The sequence below is a fragment of the Saccopteryx leptura genome, chromosome X (assembly GCF_036850995.1).
Source record: "Saccopteryx leptura isolate mSacLep1 chromosome X, mSacLep1_pri_phased_curated, whole genome shotgun sequence".
Lineage (NCBI taxonomy): Eukaryota > Metazoa > Chordata > Mammalia > Chiroptera > Emballonuridae > Saccopteryx > Saccopteryx leptura.
Window position 1 is genome coordinate 20,517,866 of NC_089516.1, and position 16,345 is coordinate 20,534,210.

A 16,345-nucleotide genomic window follows, 5' to 3' on the forward strand; every position below is an offset into this window, starting at 1 on the left:
ATTAAAAAATTGTCATATATTTACATGAGGGAATACTACATGGCCATAAATAAAAGGAACTTATCTTTTGTGACAGCATGGATGGACCTGGATGGAAATTATTATGCTAAGTGAAATAAGCCAGGCAGAGAAAGACAAATACCATGTAATCTTGCTTATACATGGAATCTAATGAACAGCAACAACAGCAAAAAAACTAATGAACAAAATGAAAAAATAATGGAATTACAAGCAGATTAATGTTGCTGTGTTTTAAGTCATTTAGTTTTGGGTGGTCTGTTATTCAGAACTAGACAATCTAAACATGTAACTTTCCATTTAACTTTTTAGCTACTTATAAGATTTGAAGAAATACCTAGAGTGAAACACTGCCATGTCTCAGGGGCACTGGTCTGCCTACCTGTTCACCAGGATATCATCCCCATGAGTTCTCGTTGCTTCATCAATCCCACATTCCAACCTTTGTTTCTGAAGCTTCAAGAGATTTCTGAACTGTCTGGTGGCTTCTTGGCCTTTTTTTTTGGGGGGGGGGGGCAGGCAGTTGTAGGCTGGACCACGGGATTTTTATTTTCCCTAGCTTTATTATGGCATAGTTGACAAATAAAACTACATATATATTTCTGTTTTTTATCACTGTAGCCTTCTGACAGAATCCTCAGCCTTTTGCCCAATGTCAAGAAGTACCAGATGTCAGAAGAAGAAAAAGAGCTCATACAATGTTGGCTTTTCTCTCTGCACTGCCTTTCACTCAGGGATCTTAGCTCCTTAAATAGTTAGTTGTAATTTATTTTCCCATTTTTGTTTTGTTTCTTGTTAATGGTAACATTGGTCTCACACAATTGCTCTATCAGTGGTGAAAGGGGAGGTTGATACTGGGTTTTTTTTAAAGATTCCTCTAGTGTTAATATTGAGAACAGATTTAGGGGAGACCGTCCTAGAGTAATAGACAATAATCTGGGTGACAACGCATGAGAACAGAGCAACAGGAAAAGCAGCAGGGCTAGAATGATTTATTAAAATATTTAATGAATGATTAAGACATATCGTCTGTAGGGTTTAATATATGCATAAGGGAGAGGAAAGTGTTTGGGAAGCCTGTAGGATTTTTGCATGAATTCTCTGGTACAGGATAATGTTTTTTTCTGGGGTAAGAATATTTCTCAGAAGAAGGTGATGCACAGAGGTACTGTGTAAATGTGGAACTTGTTATGATTAAGGTGCCATTGACATACCTTGGTGGAGTTGGCCAACTGCCAGTGGATTGAAAATCCAGAAAAGAAACCTTGATTAAAGATAGAAGGGTAATTGTGAGATCACAATATATCATCAGTCATTTTAACAGCAAAAGTAGATTAAAATCGTCCCAGCAGAGCTCAGAGAGAAGAAAACAAATGAATTCTGGACAGAACAACTTTGTTTGACACACCCACCCCTGGAAGGAAATAAAATGAAATAAAACCAAGAACATGAATTTTATGGTTTTACTCATATTTTCTCATATTGCTTTGGTTCTCCAACATAAATTTAATTGAAATGTTTTCCTAATAGTAGATCACCCTTCTTAAATGGAAAGAGGTAAACATCTGAAAAGTGATATGATTCAAAAGAAAGGGAAAGAATTTCCTCTGCTTCTCAAGTTTAAACAATATAAACTGGCTGAAATAACTTGGGTAAGAAATTACATATCCATATTGCAAGCCATGGTTATGATCTTGATTGACAGGGGAAATCAAAGACTTCAGTAAACAGCCTGACCAAGTGGTGGTGCAGTGGATAGAGCTTCAAATTGGGAGATGGATGACCCAGGTTTGAAACCCCTATGTCGCTGGCTTGAGCGTGGGATAATCGACAAGATCCCATTGGTTGCTGGCTTGAGCCTAAAGGTTGCTGGCTTGAAGCCCAAGGTCACTGGCTTGAGTAAGGAGTCACTCGCTCTGCTGTAGTCCCCTCCCCCCCAGACAAGGCCCATTTTAGAAAGTAATCACTGAAAACTAAGGAGGTGCAATGAAGAATTGATGCTTCTCATCTCTCTCCCTTCCTTTTTGTCCCTATCTGTCCCTCTCTCTGAATCTCTCTTCTCTGTCAAAAAATAAAACAAACCAAAACATAATAACTAAAAAAAAATCCCAAAAAACACTTCAGTAAACATACAACCACAATTTCAGTGGATTCATCTCAAAAAGGCAAAACTAAGTTAATAAAATTTGATGAAATATAGAAAAAGAAACTGCGATAAATAGGAAGAATGTATGACATTATAAAAATGTTTGCCAGTTAGAACTAAATTTTTAAATTTTTGAGAAATAACAATATGGAATGCATTTTTCAGTGTAGCCTACAACCTCAGCCATGTGCTTTTAATTTCTTGATAATAAAATACATTAAATACTATTTTAATTCTATTCACATTGTGGCATAGTAACTCAACATGTTACAAAGACAAAAGAAACTACAATTTCTTTTTTTTTTTTTTTTTTGTATTTTTCTGAAGCTGGAAACGGGGAGAGACAGACAGACTCCCGCATGCGCCCGACCGGGATCCACCCGGCACGCCCACCAGGGGGCGGCGCTCTGCCCACCAGGGGGCGATGCTCTGCCCCTCCAGGGGGTCGCTTTGCTGCAACCAGAGCCACTCTAGCGCCTGGGGCAGAGGCCAAGGAGCCATCCCCAGCACCCGGGCCATCTTTGCTCCAATGGAGCCTCACTGCGGGAGGGGAAGAGAGAGACAGAGAGGAAGGGGGGGGGTGGAGAAGCAGATGGATGCTTCTCCTGTGTGCCCTGGCCTGGAATTGAACCCGGGACCTCTGCACGCCAGGCCGACGCTCTACCACTGAGCCAACCGGCCAGGGCGAAACTACAATTTCTAAAAAAAAAAAAAAAAAAAAAAATAAAGATAAATTTATTGCCTGACCTATGGTGGTGCAGTGGATAAAAGTGTTGACCTGGTGCACTGAGGTTGCTTGTTTGAAACTCCACGCTTGCCTGGTTAAGACATATACGAGAAGCAAGTACTGTGAGTTGATGCTTCCCACTCCTCTCCTCCACTCCCACCCTTTCTATCTCTCTCTCTTCTCTCTAAAAGTCAATAAATAAAATCTTTTTAAAAAAAATAAATTAATTTAGTCAAATTAACATCTGATCAATGAAAATATATACTATATACTGCGTAAATCTTTATTTGTTAGCCTACTATCTGTTCCTCCTCCTTCTGATCAGAGAATCTTTATTTCCCTTTAGACAACCAAATCTGCCCACATATCTATTTCAGAAATGTGTTGGGCTCATATTAGCTCTAGAGACAGGCCAATGTCCTAAGCTGGACTGCTGGTGTATTGAATTTTCTCTGCCACAGGGTTTAGTTCAAGAATGCTTAAGTAATCCAAAATGAGAGTCAACTACATGGTTTTTCTGGAACATTAAGAAAGAAATATGTCTAGTGAAGCTGCAAAGTGGAAATACATAAACCGGGTGTTTCTTGTGTGTTTCCTGTTCTGGTCCCCATACATCCCAATCACCAGGACGATCCTAACTTCTACCTGTAGTCCCAGTATACTCAGTAATAACATTGTTCTGATTTGGAGAATAAATTATATAGTAATTTTATTCTTTCAGGGAAAGCTATCTGAGAATAAATTTAAATGTGAGAAAGCCAATGTGAGAGATAAAAAGCAATCTACAGAGACTTGATCTTAGGACTGTTCTATTATGTGTTCATAAATAGATAAATAACTCATTTAATATTCAGGTTTAAACTGAATTTCTGCCATTTTCAATTAAAACAGAACTGATTATTACTGTATGTTATAAGCTTGCTTAATGACAAGAAGTATAGTTTTATACAGAGATTTTGTTACTACAAGTGGATAACTGATACATAGGAGTCTGAATCTTCTTTATTCTAACAAGAACCTAGAGACACTAACCATTATTCTAATATAAAATTCACTGAATCCAAATATAAGTGCATTATTTATATTTAGTGGTTTGCAGGAATCTTATGTCTGAGATACAATACTGCCTTTCTTTTTTGTAACAACCCAGTCTCATCTTACAAGGCTTATAAAATAAGCTTTGTCTCCTTAAGGATACCCAGTTGTATAGCCATGGGGGAGACCATGAACTCCTCTGCGCCTTGACACAGCAGAATTCCTTGACCTACATCATAACACTCACCACCTTACTTTTTAGTCAGGTTTGAGATGTGATTTGCATATATTCAAATTAACCCATACAAGCATATAGTTTTCACAACTCACATAAAATTCCGACAAATGCATATAGTCATTTAGCTACTGCCACAATAAATATGCTTATAGTTCCTGACTTACTATGGTTTGACTTACCATTTTTTAACTTTACAATGATACAAAAGTGATATGCATTCAGTAGAAACTGTGCTTTGAATTTTGAATTATGACCTTTCTTGGGCTAGTGATAAACAGTACTATACTCCCTCATGATGCTGGGCAGCAGCAGGGAGCCGTAGCCCCCAGTCAGCCACGCAAGCACGAGGCTAAACAACCTACACTCCACAGTGTACTGTGTTGCCAGCATTCTTGGATATTGTGCTTTATTTTTTCACATCCCATCATGTTTATAAAATGCCTATCAGTGTCTCCTGCTTCTGGTGAGAAGAAGAAGGCATTTGCTTTTAAGATGAAACTCAAGATAATTGCCCAACCATAAGCTAATGTAAGTCTTCTGAGCATGTTCAAAGTAGGTTAAGCTAAGCTGAGATTTCGATAGATTAGGCGTATTAAATGCATTTTCAATTTATGATGTGTTTGTTAGAAATGTAACCCTGTATGTATTATACATCTGTGTAATACATATGTTTACTACATCTGTATAATACATACTCATCTGTGTAATACATATCTATCCCAAAGTTTCCTCTGGCCCCTTTGAATTTCCTTCTTTGATTCCAGCCCCTGGCAATCACTGATCTTTCTATTACTGTGATTTTTTTTCTTTTCTAGATTTCATATAAATTGGATGAGAAAATATGTAGGCTTTTGTGTCTGGGATCTTTCAGTTAGCATAATGCTTCTAAGAATCATCCATGTTGTTAAATGTAGCAATATTTTTTTTCTAAATACTATTCTGTTATATGGATATATTGTAATTCATTTATCCATTTACCTGTTAATGGATAACTCAGTTGTTCCCGGTTTAAAATATTTTTACATATGAATGGTTTGAACATGTGAGTATAAGTCTTTGTGTGAACTTATGTTTTCATTTTTAATTGGGAATTACCTCACATATAGTACAAAAATGTAACATTTTAATCTTGGGGTATGAAGGTATATGAGAACTATCTTTATTATTTTCATAACTTTTCTGTAAATCTAATACTATTCTAAAATAAGTCATTCTTTTTAAAAAATGGATAAAAGATTCAAGGATATACTATACCAAAGAAAAATATGTAATTACACACACCCACACACACACATATATACACATACACACATCTGCGCACGTGCAATTTTCTTTACAAACAGACTCCATTAGCTAAAATTTTTTTTCCATTAGCTAAAATTTTGATAAGGATTTCTAAATGTAGATTTATGAAAAATATTGGTCTATAGTTTTCTTTCTTATAATTTAATTTCCTAATTTCAGTAACAGGGTGACATTAAGGGTTTTTGACCACAGAGTCATTATTGTACCCTTGAGATGATAGGGTCTAACACTTTTCACTTAAAATTCACCATAAGAATCAATACACAGTTAACAACTATTGATATATAACATATGCAATAACTTCCTCAGAACATCAACTTGTATAGCAAAGTTTGCTTAATATCTTAAATCAATTTAATATAAAATAAAATGTAAAAGTTAAGACTCACAGGTCAGCCCTGGCCAGTTGGCTCAGTGGTAGAGCGTCGGCCTAGTGTGCAGGTGTCCCAGGTTTGATTCCTGACCAGGGCACACAGGAGAAGCACCCATCTGCTTCTCCACCCCTCCCCCTCTCCTTCCTCTCTATTTTTCTCTTCCCTTCCCGCAGCCAAGGCTCCATTGGAGCAAAATTGGCCTGGGCGCTGAGGATGGCTCTGTGGCCTCTGCCTCAGGTGCTAGAATGGCTCTGGTCACAACAGAGCAATGCCCCAGATGGGCAGAGCATCACCCCCTGGTGGGCATGCCGGGTGGATCCCGGTCTGGCACATGCGGGAGTCTGTCTGACTGCCTCCCCATTTCCAACTTCAGAAAAATACAAAAAAAAAAAAAGACTCACAGGTCATTGGCAGAGTATATGTTTTATGTAGGAGGACTTGGACCACTGCTTTGTTTTTTCTTCATTGCCCTTTATTTGTGTTCGCCTAGTTTCTTTCCTATTATCTAAATATGGTCACTCTTACATGCCAATTGAGAAATAATTATGTAAATATATATATGGGACTTTTTATTTTACATCCTCTATACAATAAAAAAAATTAAAAGAATATGGAAAAAACAGATATTTAAATAATTGATAGTATATTTTTTGGTTACAATAATATTCAATTATTTAAATTGTCAATTTTATCTATAGTTTTACCAAATTTACACAACCAAATGAAGACTGGAAGGGGATTTAGAAACATAGAGCAGCTGAGGTTCAGTGTTTGTGTTGTAGTCATAATCAACATCATTTACATTCCCTCTATTACCATTACAACCGTGTCCAATACCGTGTCCGATTAATGTACATTTGAAAAAATTGAAAAATTATAGCCTATAGTTTAAAAGTACCTTTATTTTTTTTTTTAATTTAGAAATTCAATTTAATGAGGTGACATTGGTCAACAAGAATACATAGGTTTCAGGTAAACATTTCTATAGCATTTGAATGGTTGATAGTGTTGTGTGTCCATCAACCAAAGTGAAATCATTTTCCATCACAGTATATTCGTCCCTCTTTACTCCCTTCCCCCTGGTAACTACTTCACTTTTATCTATGTCCATGAGTCTCATTTCTATATCCTACCTATGTATGAAATCATATAATTCTTAGTCTAGTTTATTCCTTCTGATGGTGTTTTTGTTTTGTTCTATGTGTTTTTGTTTTGTTTTGTTTTTTTACAGAAACAGAGAGAGAGTCAGAGAGAAAAACAAATAAGGACAGACAGACAGGGATGGAGAGAGATGAGAAGCATAAATCATTAGTTTTTCGTTGAGACACCTTAGTTGTTCACTGATTGCTTTCTCATATGTGCCTTGACCGTGGGCCTTCAGCAGACGGAGTAACCCCTTGCTCAAGCCAGTGACCTTGGGTCCAAGCTGGTGAGCTTTGCTCAAACCAGATGAGCCCGCGCTCAAGATGGCAACCTCGAGGCCTTGAACCTGGATCCTCTGCATCCCAGTCCAACACTCCATCCACTGCGCCACTGCCTGGTCAGGCTTGTTCTATGTTTTAATATCATTTTTTTTAAATATTAGTTTTATGGTTAAATATTTCTAATGTGTCTTTGATAACTGCATTGACATAGGTCAACATTACATTTGTATTTATGACTTTGGCACTGACATTGATTGGGGGGTAAATCACATGGGGTTTACTTATCACAAAAGAAAAATCAGTGCAAAGTAAATGGCCATGTTACCTGAGCTCTGAATCTTTTCCAGGCAGATGATACTGAAGAGAAGAATACATGACAGAGGGCTCCTTCAAAGATTATGGAAGCCTAAATATCCTGTCTGTACTGTTTTTAATATATAAAGTGAATTAAATGTGAAGGTAGTTGTATCTGGATATTTAAGAGATGTGTCTGATCACAATTTCCTCATTGAACTCAGTAATGTAATGTACAGCAAGTCTACAGAAGCCACTGCTGTAGAAGGCATTCAAGAATAAACATCTCTGTTACGTTCAGTGCCCCAGAATAATTACAGCCATGTCCAAAACCATTCCTCAATTTTCATATGTTATGTAACTGAATCAAGGAGCAGGTATTCAGTTCTCTTTGGGGGTCATAAACTAGTCTTTAGACTGTATGTATAGGACATCCTGAAATATATTATCTCAGAGTTTTTTAAGGTTATAACAATAAGACCTTCAGTTCTTCCCTCTTCACTTCCCAGACGTCATGTTTTGCAAGTTTTTCCTCCCAATACACTTGCTTGCTAACAATTCACTTTCTCAGTTTCACTAGAGTAAAATAGAACAGTTTCAAGTAAGCTGAGCTAACTAGTTAACATGTGACATGCAAAGACTTCCAGAAAACAACAAAAACAACAAAGGAATGTCAGGTTTCCCTTGAGTACAGAAGCCTCAGTTTATGAATATCTTGAGATTTACATTTGGCTTTTAAAATCTCTAAGCATAACACAAGGGCCACCATTTTTGCTTTTAGTTCACTCAGGGATACAAGTACCCAAGATAAGAAACTTCAGCATCAGTTCATATGAAGGATTATTTAGAAAAAAAAATGTTTTAATCATTAAGTTTCAAAATGTTCTTAGAGCATTCGTTATCAGTGAGGTAGAAAGTCTGAGTAGATGCTGAAATATGTAAATCTCCATAATCAAAGAGTTTTGAATAATTAATTCAAGAACTAGATTACAATACTTTTCTTTACATAATTCTATCTTTTTGCATGCCAAGATTCAGGCGAGAATTTTGAATGGGAATATATAAAATAAAATTTTACTGTACAAGATGTGAATATAATTAATTCATGTAAGAAAAGCTACATGCAACTTTAACTTACAAATGCAAAAAATAACACAAAGATTCATATGAAGTTGTACTTATCTCAATAGAAACTTAAAAGACATATTTTTATGAGATAGAATTAGCAAATAACACATTCCACAGTCTGTTGATTAAATTGACATTCGCAGGCTGGAAATGTGGAAAAGCCACAGTTGAATCTACTTAAGTCTAATTTGACTTTAGTGGTAAGAATGTTCTGCACAGTCGAGGAGTTTGATTAGAGGACTTATGAGGAAAGAGAGTTAGAGAAATCCATTTTATAAATAATGTTTTTACATAATTAGTGAGAAATAGAGAGGTCAGCAAAAAAAGAGCTACCCATGATCAAGCCCTTGTCTATCTTGTCTTGAAGATGAAGAAATGACAAGTATTAAGAAACATGTAGATAAAAAGAGAGAACACTTTTGGTAGTGTATACAGAAAATATGAAAAAAATTAAGGTCCTGCAAAGGTTGCCTGGAAATAGGCGATCCTGAGGTCATGGTGTAACTAAAAATGTAGAGAAAAAAAATGTATCTGTTGAAATGTTAAAAGTACTGCCTCAAAGTACATCAAAGGTTTTGGGGGTTGTTGGTGCTTTGGGGTCTTTGGAACCATTCTAAGTATAATGTAGGTCATGAGGTTTTTCTAGTTCTCATTAGGGCTTGTGTATACTTTAATGAATCCTATAACTTGTTGCTTCAGTCAAATGGACATTACAAGAGACAAGTTAATTATGGGAGAACTAAAATGCTTCTTCCCTGAGACTTACATTCATTAGTGCTTTAAGTAATTAAAAAGTACAATTTCAAAATTAATGACATTTCTTTATAAAAGCCTGTATTTGCAAATCAGGTTGCAAATGCCTCAAAAGGAAATAATGGCCAAAGAAGGCAAATGACTTGGTCAAATTAAGCTCCTGGTTATTTCTAGGATGTTATTAAATTAGTCTACGGAAGGAACAAAAGTCAAATCCAATTAAATCAGCAACTATTTCTTAAGTGTATATTATGTACCAGACACTATGTACCAGTCAGTACCAAGCACTAATAACTTCTATCATGGAGAAAATTTACACAGAAATTAGTTGCATTAAAGCAATATTCTGCAAATTGTATTATTTAAGTTTTCTGTTTTGGGCCTCAGATTAACAACTGTGTTAGCAAGGTGGGGTCTAGAGGTCCATATATCTAATACTCAGAGTGTGCTCACCTCCTCACCCCACTAATCTAGATTGAACACCTAGGTAACTTGTAAGACACTGTTGGCACATACCATAGCTCACTTCATTAATTTTACTATGACCAAATAAAAGAAATATTATTTCTCCCAATGTTTAAAAAAAGAGTTAACATAAAGATAAATACTTTTTAACTAACTTTCCCATGTAGAGAGTATATGCTTCACGTTGTATGTGAACTCCAGGCGTCTCAGTTACTGGTTCTTCCAATGTACTACGTTATCTTCCTGACTAAAGTGAGTGCTTAATACATATATGTAACATCATTAATGAATCAGGAACTATTGAATATCCTGAAACATGTATACTTAAGGTAAATCTCTCCAGTTCTTTTTTTTTTTTCTTTGTATTTTTCTGAAGATGGAAACGGGGAGAGACAGTCAGACAGACTTCCACATGCGCCCGACCAGGATCCACCCTGCACGCCCACCAGGGGTGAAGCTCTGCCACCCAGGGGGCGATGCTCTGCCCCTCCGGGGCGTCGCTCTGCCGCGACCAGAGCCACTCTAGCGCCTGGGGCAGAGGTCAAGGAGCCATCCCCAGCGTCCGGGCCATCTTTGCTCCAATGGAGCCTTAGCTGTGGGAGGGGAAGAGAGAGACAGAGAAAAAGGAGGGGGGAGTGGAGAAGCAGATGGGCGCTTCTCCTGTGTGCCCTGGCCGGGAATCGAACCCAGGTCTCCCGCACGCCAGTCCGACGCTCTACTGCTGAGCCAACCGGCCAGGGCCAAATCTCTCCAGTTATGATGTAAAAATTTTCTCTTTTTCCATCTAAAGTTCTGTTGTTCTTCTTTTCTAGTTTCATAAATGCTTTGCAAGGGGATATTTATGTTAATGAATATCAAAATATGCAAAAATTGTACTTTCTACAATGCAATTTTTCATGCTGATGTTTAAAATAGAATAATCAATTTTATATTTAATGAGGTTTTTCTTCTTTCTAATATGTTCTGCATAATCCTTCCTCTAGTTATCCATGACCATGGCATAGATTCTCCCTACACATACCCCATTGTAGTTGTTCTGCTCTGTGTTGGATTCTCATCTGCTTATGGAATATGCTTCTGTGTTCTCTTTAAGATGTTTTTAAATATGTGCTTTAGTTGTACTCAAATTTTGGGGGATGAAATTCAAACTGCAGACTGAATCCTGGCTAAAAACAATGTACTGATGTTCAGAAATGGGAATGTTATGATACTTCTTGTGTACCGCAATTAAATATTCCCTCTGGCTATGCTAGCTTGGGTTTTCTCTATTTTTCCATTTCACTACCAATATTATGTAAGCTTTGCTACTACATAAAAGAAACCCACACACCTCTAGGTAAATATGGCCGAGTGTGTGCATTTATCTCTGTTCCCTCCTGGAACTGTACTAAAATGACAGAAAATGAATTGAAAAATTTATAAACCCAGAAAGAAATTGAGAATGGAATAGGAGATAACAATGGACAAGACATGTCATCCAATTTTTGAAAAAGGAAAGGCAGAAGCAAAAGCTATACTTTATTAAGGGAAGCGAAGGAAGCTAAAACCTAAGTGCTAAAGAGAGCGATACTGATGAGCACGAAGTATATTGCAGATTGCTGGAGGGCATAGGGCTTGGTGGTAATGACTAGCGTGGAGGCTAAGGCGAAACAGACGTTTCAGATGACAAAACCTTTTCTGTGCAGAAAACAAACTTTGAGGAATCTGGATTTTTGGAGGATAGAAGTCTATAACCTAAAAGTGGGAGTTGCCTGCAGACTAGATATTGAGAAATACAGCTGCCTCTATCAGTGTCTCATCATACTGCTCAAATACCCTCAGACAGAAAATCAGAGCCTTCCTTTCTGGAGAAACTGAGTATCAACAAGGAAAGTCAGTTCTTCACTTAATTACTCTAGATTGTTTGGCAAACTCATTAGTCAACAGATCCAAATATCAACAGTACAACAATTGAAATTTATTTGGAGAGCCAATTTTTTTTTTTTTTTCTGAAGCTGGAAACAGGGAGAGACAGTCAGACAGACTCCAGCATGCGCCCGACCGGGATCCACCTGGCACGCCCACCAGGCAGCAATGCTCTGCCCATCCGGGGCATTGCTCTGTTGCGACCAGAGCCACTCTAGCACCTGGGGCAGAGGCCAAGGAGCCATCCCCAGTGCCCGGGCCATCTTTGCTCCAATGGAGCCTCGGCTGCGGGAGGGGAAGAGAGAGACAGAGAGGAAGGAGAGGGGGAGGGGTGGAGAAGCAGATGGGCGCTTCTCCTGTGTGCCCTGGCCGGGAATCAAACCCGGGACCTCTGCACGCCAGGCCGACACTCTACCACTGAGCCAACCGGCCAGGGCGAGAGCCAATTTTTTTAAACTTAAACTATATAGGTAGGTACATTCCTTATTGAGCACCCACACTCAAGGGGCCAAAGGGTCGCATGTAGCTCATAAGCCGCAGTTTGCCAACCAGGGCATGTGGGCTAAATTGTCCCACGACCTGTTTTTATATGTAAATTTCTGTTGCAAATCAGCCATGCCCATTCATGTTCAATTGTCTCTGGCTGTTCTCACACAACAGCAGCAGAGTGGAGCACCTATAACAGAGAACACATGGCCCATGAGGCTTAAACTATTACTTTCTGGCACTTCTCAGAAAAAGTTTGCCAACTACTCTAGAGGAGACCTCTGTCAGCAATTCCCATTACTGAGATAACAAGTGATTTTTAGTGCCTTAAATATAATGTAAATAGATCAACAAGCATCACTATACATTGGAAGCAATTTTCTCTAACACAGAAGACAGAATAATACAAATTATATAAAGAAAAAATAAAATTGTTGCAATATATACAAAAAGAAAATGTAAAGAAATAACCTATCAATATAATAAGATGCTAAAATAAATGGTGGCCTTTTATGGGTTAAATAAGAAGAGGAATACCAAAAGAAGTATTAGAAAGCAAGAAGGAGCTGAAAGAAGCTTTAAATTTAATAGCTAAAATATAAGGCAGTAGAACTTGTAGACACTGGTTTCCTTTCAAAGTCCTTTTCTCCTAAACTTTCTGTTTTGCTATGTAGGCTGGGATATAGGCAATGCCTCCACAGAAGAACATTTTTTTTATCATCATCTTGCCCTTCATCCTCTATTTTTCTCTTTATACCTTCTTCCTTCCTTCCATCTGCAACAAAGATTAGGATCCTTATTTTAAGAACTGTACCCAAAAAGATGAAAAAAATCTATACCCAATGACCTTACTGAGTTTGTTTCAGAAATGCCTAGATCCACATTTCTTGCACCATGAGAGGGAAAAGGAAAAAGGAAGAAAAATATTTTTTGTTTAAGCTAATATATTATTGTTATTTGCAGGCGAATTGAATGACTTCCTAAATGATAGAAACATACTAAAAGATAATATCAAGTAATCTCCCAAAAAGTAAAAGAAAAATATCATGACATGGAAGAGTGGGACAATAATAAAATTAAAAGATCAGTGTATGCAGGCTGATACCTGTTGACTAGATGTACCAGAAGGAAAGAAATGTGAAAAATGGGAGATAAATTATTAAAGAAACAAACAGAGGAGCATTCTCAATAGAAGAATATGGTCTTGCAAATAAAAGAAGTCTTTGAATGCCCAGCCAATAATTTTTTTTTCTCAAAATAGAAAAAAAAAACAGAACTAAAAGGAAATTATAAGAGTAGAAAAACAAAAGAATGAAAATCAGCATGAAACCAGTCTTCTCAAAAACAATACCTAATAAATAAATATCATCAAAATGTTGAATAAAAACTCCCTTATTTTCAACTATGAATTTTATACAAATCCAAACATTCAATCATTTTTACAATTGATTTAACAAATAGTGAGGACTTAGTTACTTAAGACAAAACAGTAAACAAATAATAAAAATCCTGCCCTCAGAAGGTTAATTTTAGAGGGTAGGCTACAATAGTAAACAAAATACCTGAGTAAATTATAGATAATACCATAAGATGATAAAGAACATGATGAAAAATCAATCAGGGAAGTGAGACTGGGTTTTTTTTTTTTTTGTTTGTTTTTTTTTCATTTCTGAAGCTGGAAACGGGGAGAGACAGTCAGACAGACTCCCGCATGCGCCCGACCGGGATCCACCTGGCACGCCCACCAGGGGCGATGCTCTGCCCACCAGGGGGCGATGCTCTGCCCATCCTGGGCGTCGCCATATTGCGACCAGAGCCACTCTAGCGCCTGAGGCAGAGGCCAAGGAGCCATCCCCAGCGCCCGGGCCATCTTTGCTCCAATGGAGCCTTGGCTGCGGGAGGGGAAGAGAGAGACAGAGAGGAAAGCGCGGCGGAGGGGTGGAGAAGCAAATGGGCGCTTCTCCTGTGCGCCCTGGCCGGGAATCGAACCCGGGTCCTCCGCACGCTAGGTCGACGCTCTACCGCTGAGCCAACCGGCCAGGGCCGAGACTGGGTTTTAGGGAGTGGATTGCAGGTTTCAATTAAATTTATTGGAATTTTTGGTGTCTAATATTAAACCTTGATATAATATATACAATATAGAATTATCTCTCCCTTGGAATTTTGAAGCTTTCAAACTCTTTTAAATGCATTATCTAATTTGATTCTTCCACCAAACACAGGGAGAGTATACTATTTTGTCACATGGAATTTGGAGGGAAAAATAAAAATCTTGGTCTAAAATACTGCCTTTGCCACTTAATTATGGAACTTAAAGCAACTCGCATTGCTGTTCCTGGTATCAGATTTATCATTAATAACATGACAATAACACACTTATCTTTGTGTTGTGGGAATTAAATGAGAAAATGTATGAAAGGGCATGTAGTTATGTACAGCAAACGTGACCAATAGTATCAAAAAAACCTAAAAAATTGACAAAGAATATAGTACATCCAATTGTTATATGAGGAATTAAGTTTCTGAAACTACATTTGTCCATCCAAATAATCTCCCATGGCTAAAAAGAAAGCCAAAGTGTTTTTACTTTTATTGACCTGTTCTTGTTACAAACCTCTTAGAGAAATTATAGTCTAATGGGAAAAGATAATTTTGAGATTCACAAGTGGTCCAGTCTTGTTGTGTGGGTGAATGTGGTCTATAGAATTGCTTTATTTGACCTGTTAGTATGTTTTATGATTTTTTGAAGACCTTTGGATGTGGGATATAATCTTATATTTACCACAGTTCCATGATTCCTTATCATCCACATGAATGCTGCCTTGACTATTTTAGCATCTGTCTGGATTCTGAAGGCATTTAAAATCACAGCTTACACATTACCCTACTTCCAAGCAATAGTCCTGTTTTATTCCCCCTACTAACTCCAGTGTCAGTGCTTTCCAATGCCTATTTTATGACATATTGTTGGAACAGTATATTGCTTTCTATCCCTCTTGTATTAAAACTGTCAGAAATATTTAAGATATGGGCCAGAGATTTTTACCACATAGTTAAGTTAATAATTTGAAATATATATAAGTGAAATTAAGCCTGACGTAACACTTACGCCAAAATACTATAAAAATCCTGACCTCACAATATCATTTCAGTAACCTTAGAGTACAGATTTTGTGAAGTGTTTTTTATTTTGCTTTCCCCAACTCTGCAGCAAATCGGCCTTTGATCACCAAATTACCGGCAAATGTTTGCCTTAGCTGTGTGCTGAACTGCTCTAATATTCATGATACTAATAGTTAATATTCATCAAGAACTCATTATATGTGCTAAAAATACTACATAGATTGCCTCATTTAATCTTTTCAACAATCTTAAGAGACACGTACTGTTATTAACCCCATTTTAGAGATAAAAAACATGCTTACAGAAGCTTGAAAACCTGCACAGTCATACTGCTGACAAAAGGCCTAGTAATTTAACCACTATCCTAACCTAAAATATAACAGGCATTGTTTGGAGATGTCTAATGTTTATATTTTGTATACGTCTAGTTTGACGTTTTACTCATTTAAGTTTTGAAATGACTAAGAGTTACTCTATTTTTTAAAAAGAAGTATCTAGGGAAAATAATAACCTATGGTACTGAGCTGAAAGATTATCACCTACCAGCTGCTGTGCAGGGTCAGAGTTGCTATAGCATTGTTGACTTGCTGCAAGATGATGGAACCAACACAAAATATAGCTATAGCTTAGAAGGTAAAATGGTAACTAAAATCTTTATCTATGAAAAAAAAATTATGTTACTGTCCCATAGTATCCTCTTACTGCTGCAATATTTCTTCCAGTTATGTCTAAAGAAAAGAGCTGAAAATCCTTTCAAGTTCCATAGATCTTTCTGAAAAAAAAAAAAAGCCTAAAGATTATTATACTGTTGCTTTAGAAAAAACTAAATTAACTTTTTTATTTTTAATGCCTAGAACAAAGATTATCAGAAAAATATTTCCTCTCTTACTAGCAAAATATGAGCATAAAAGTTTCTTTTAGTGC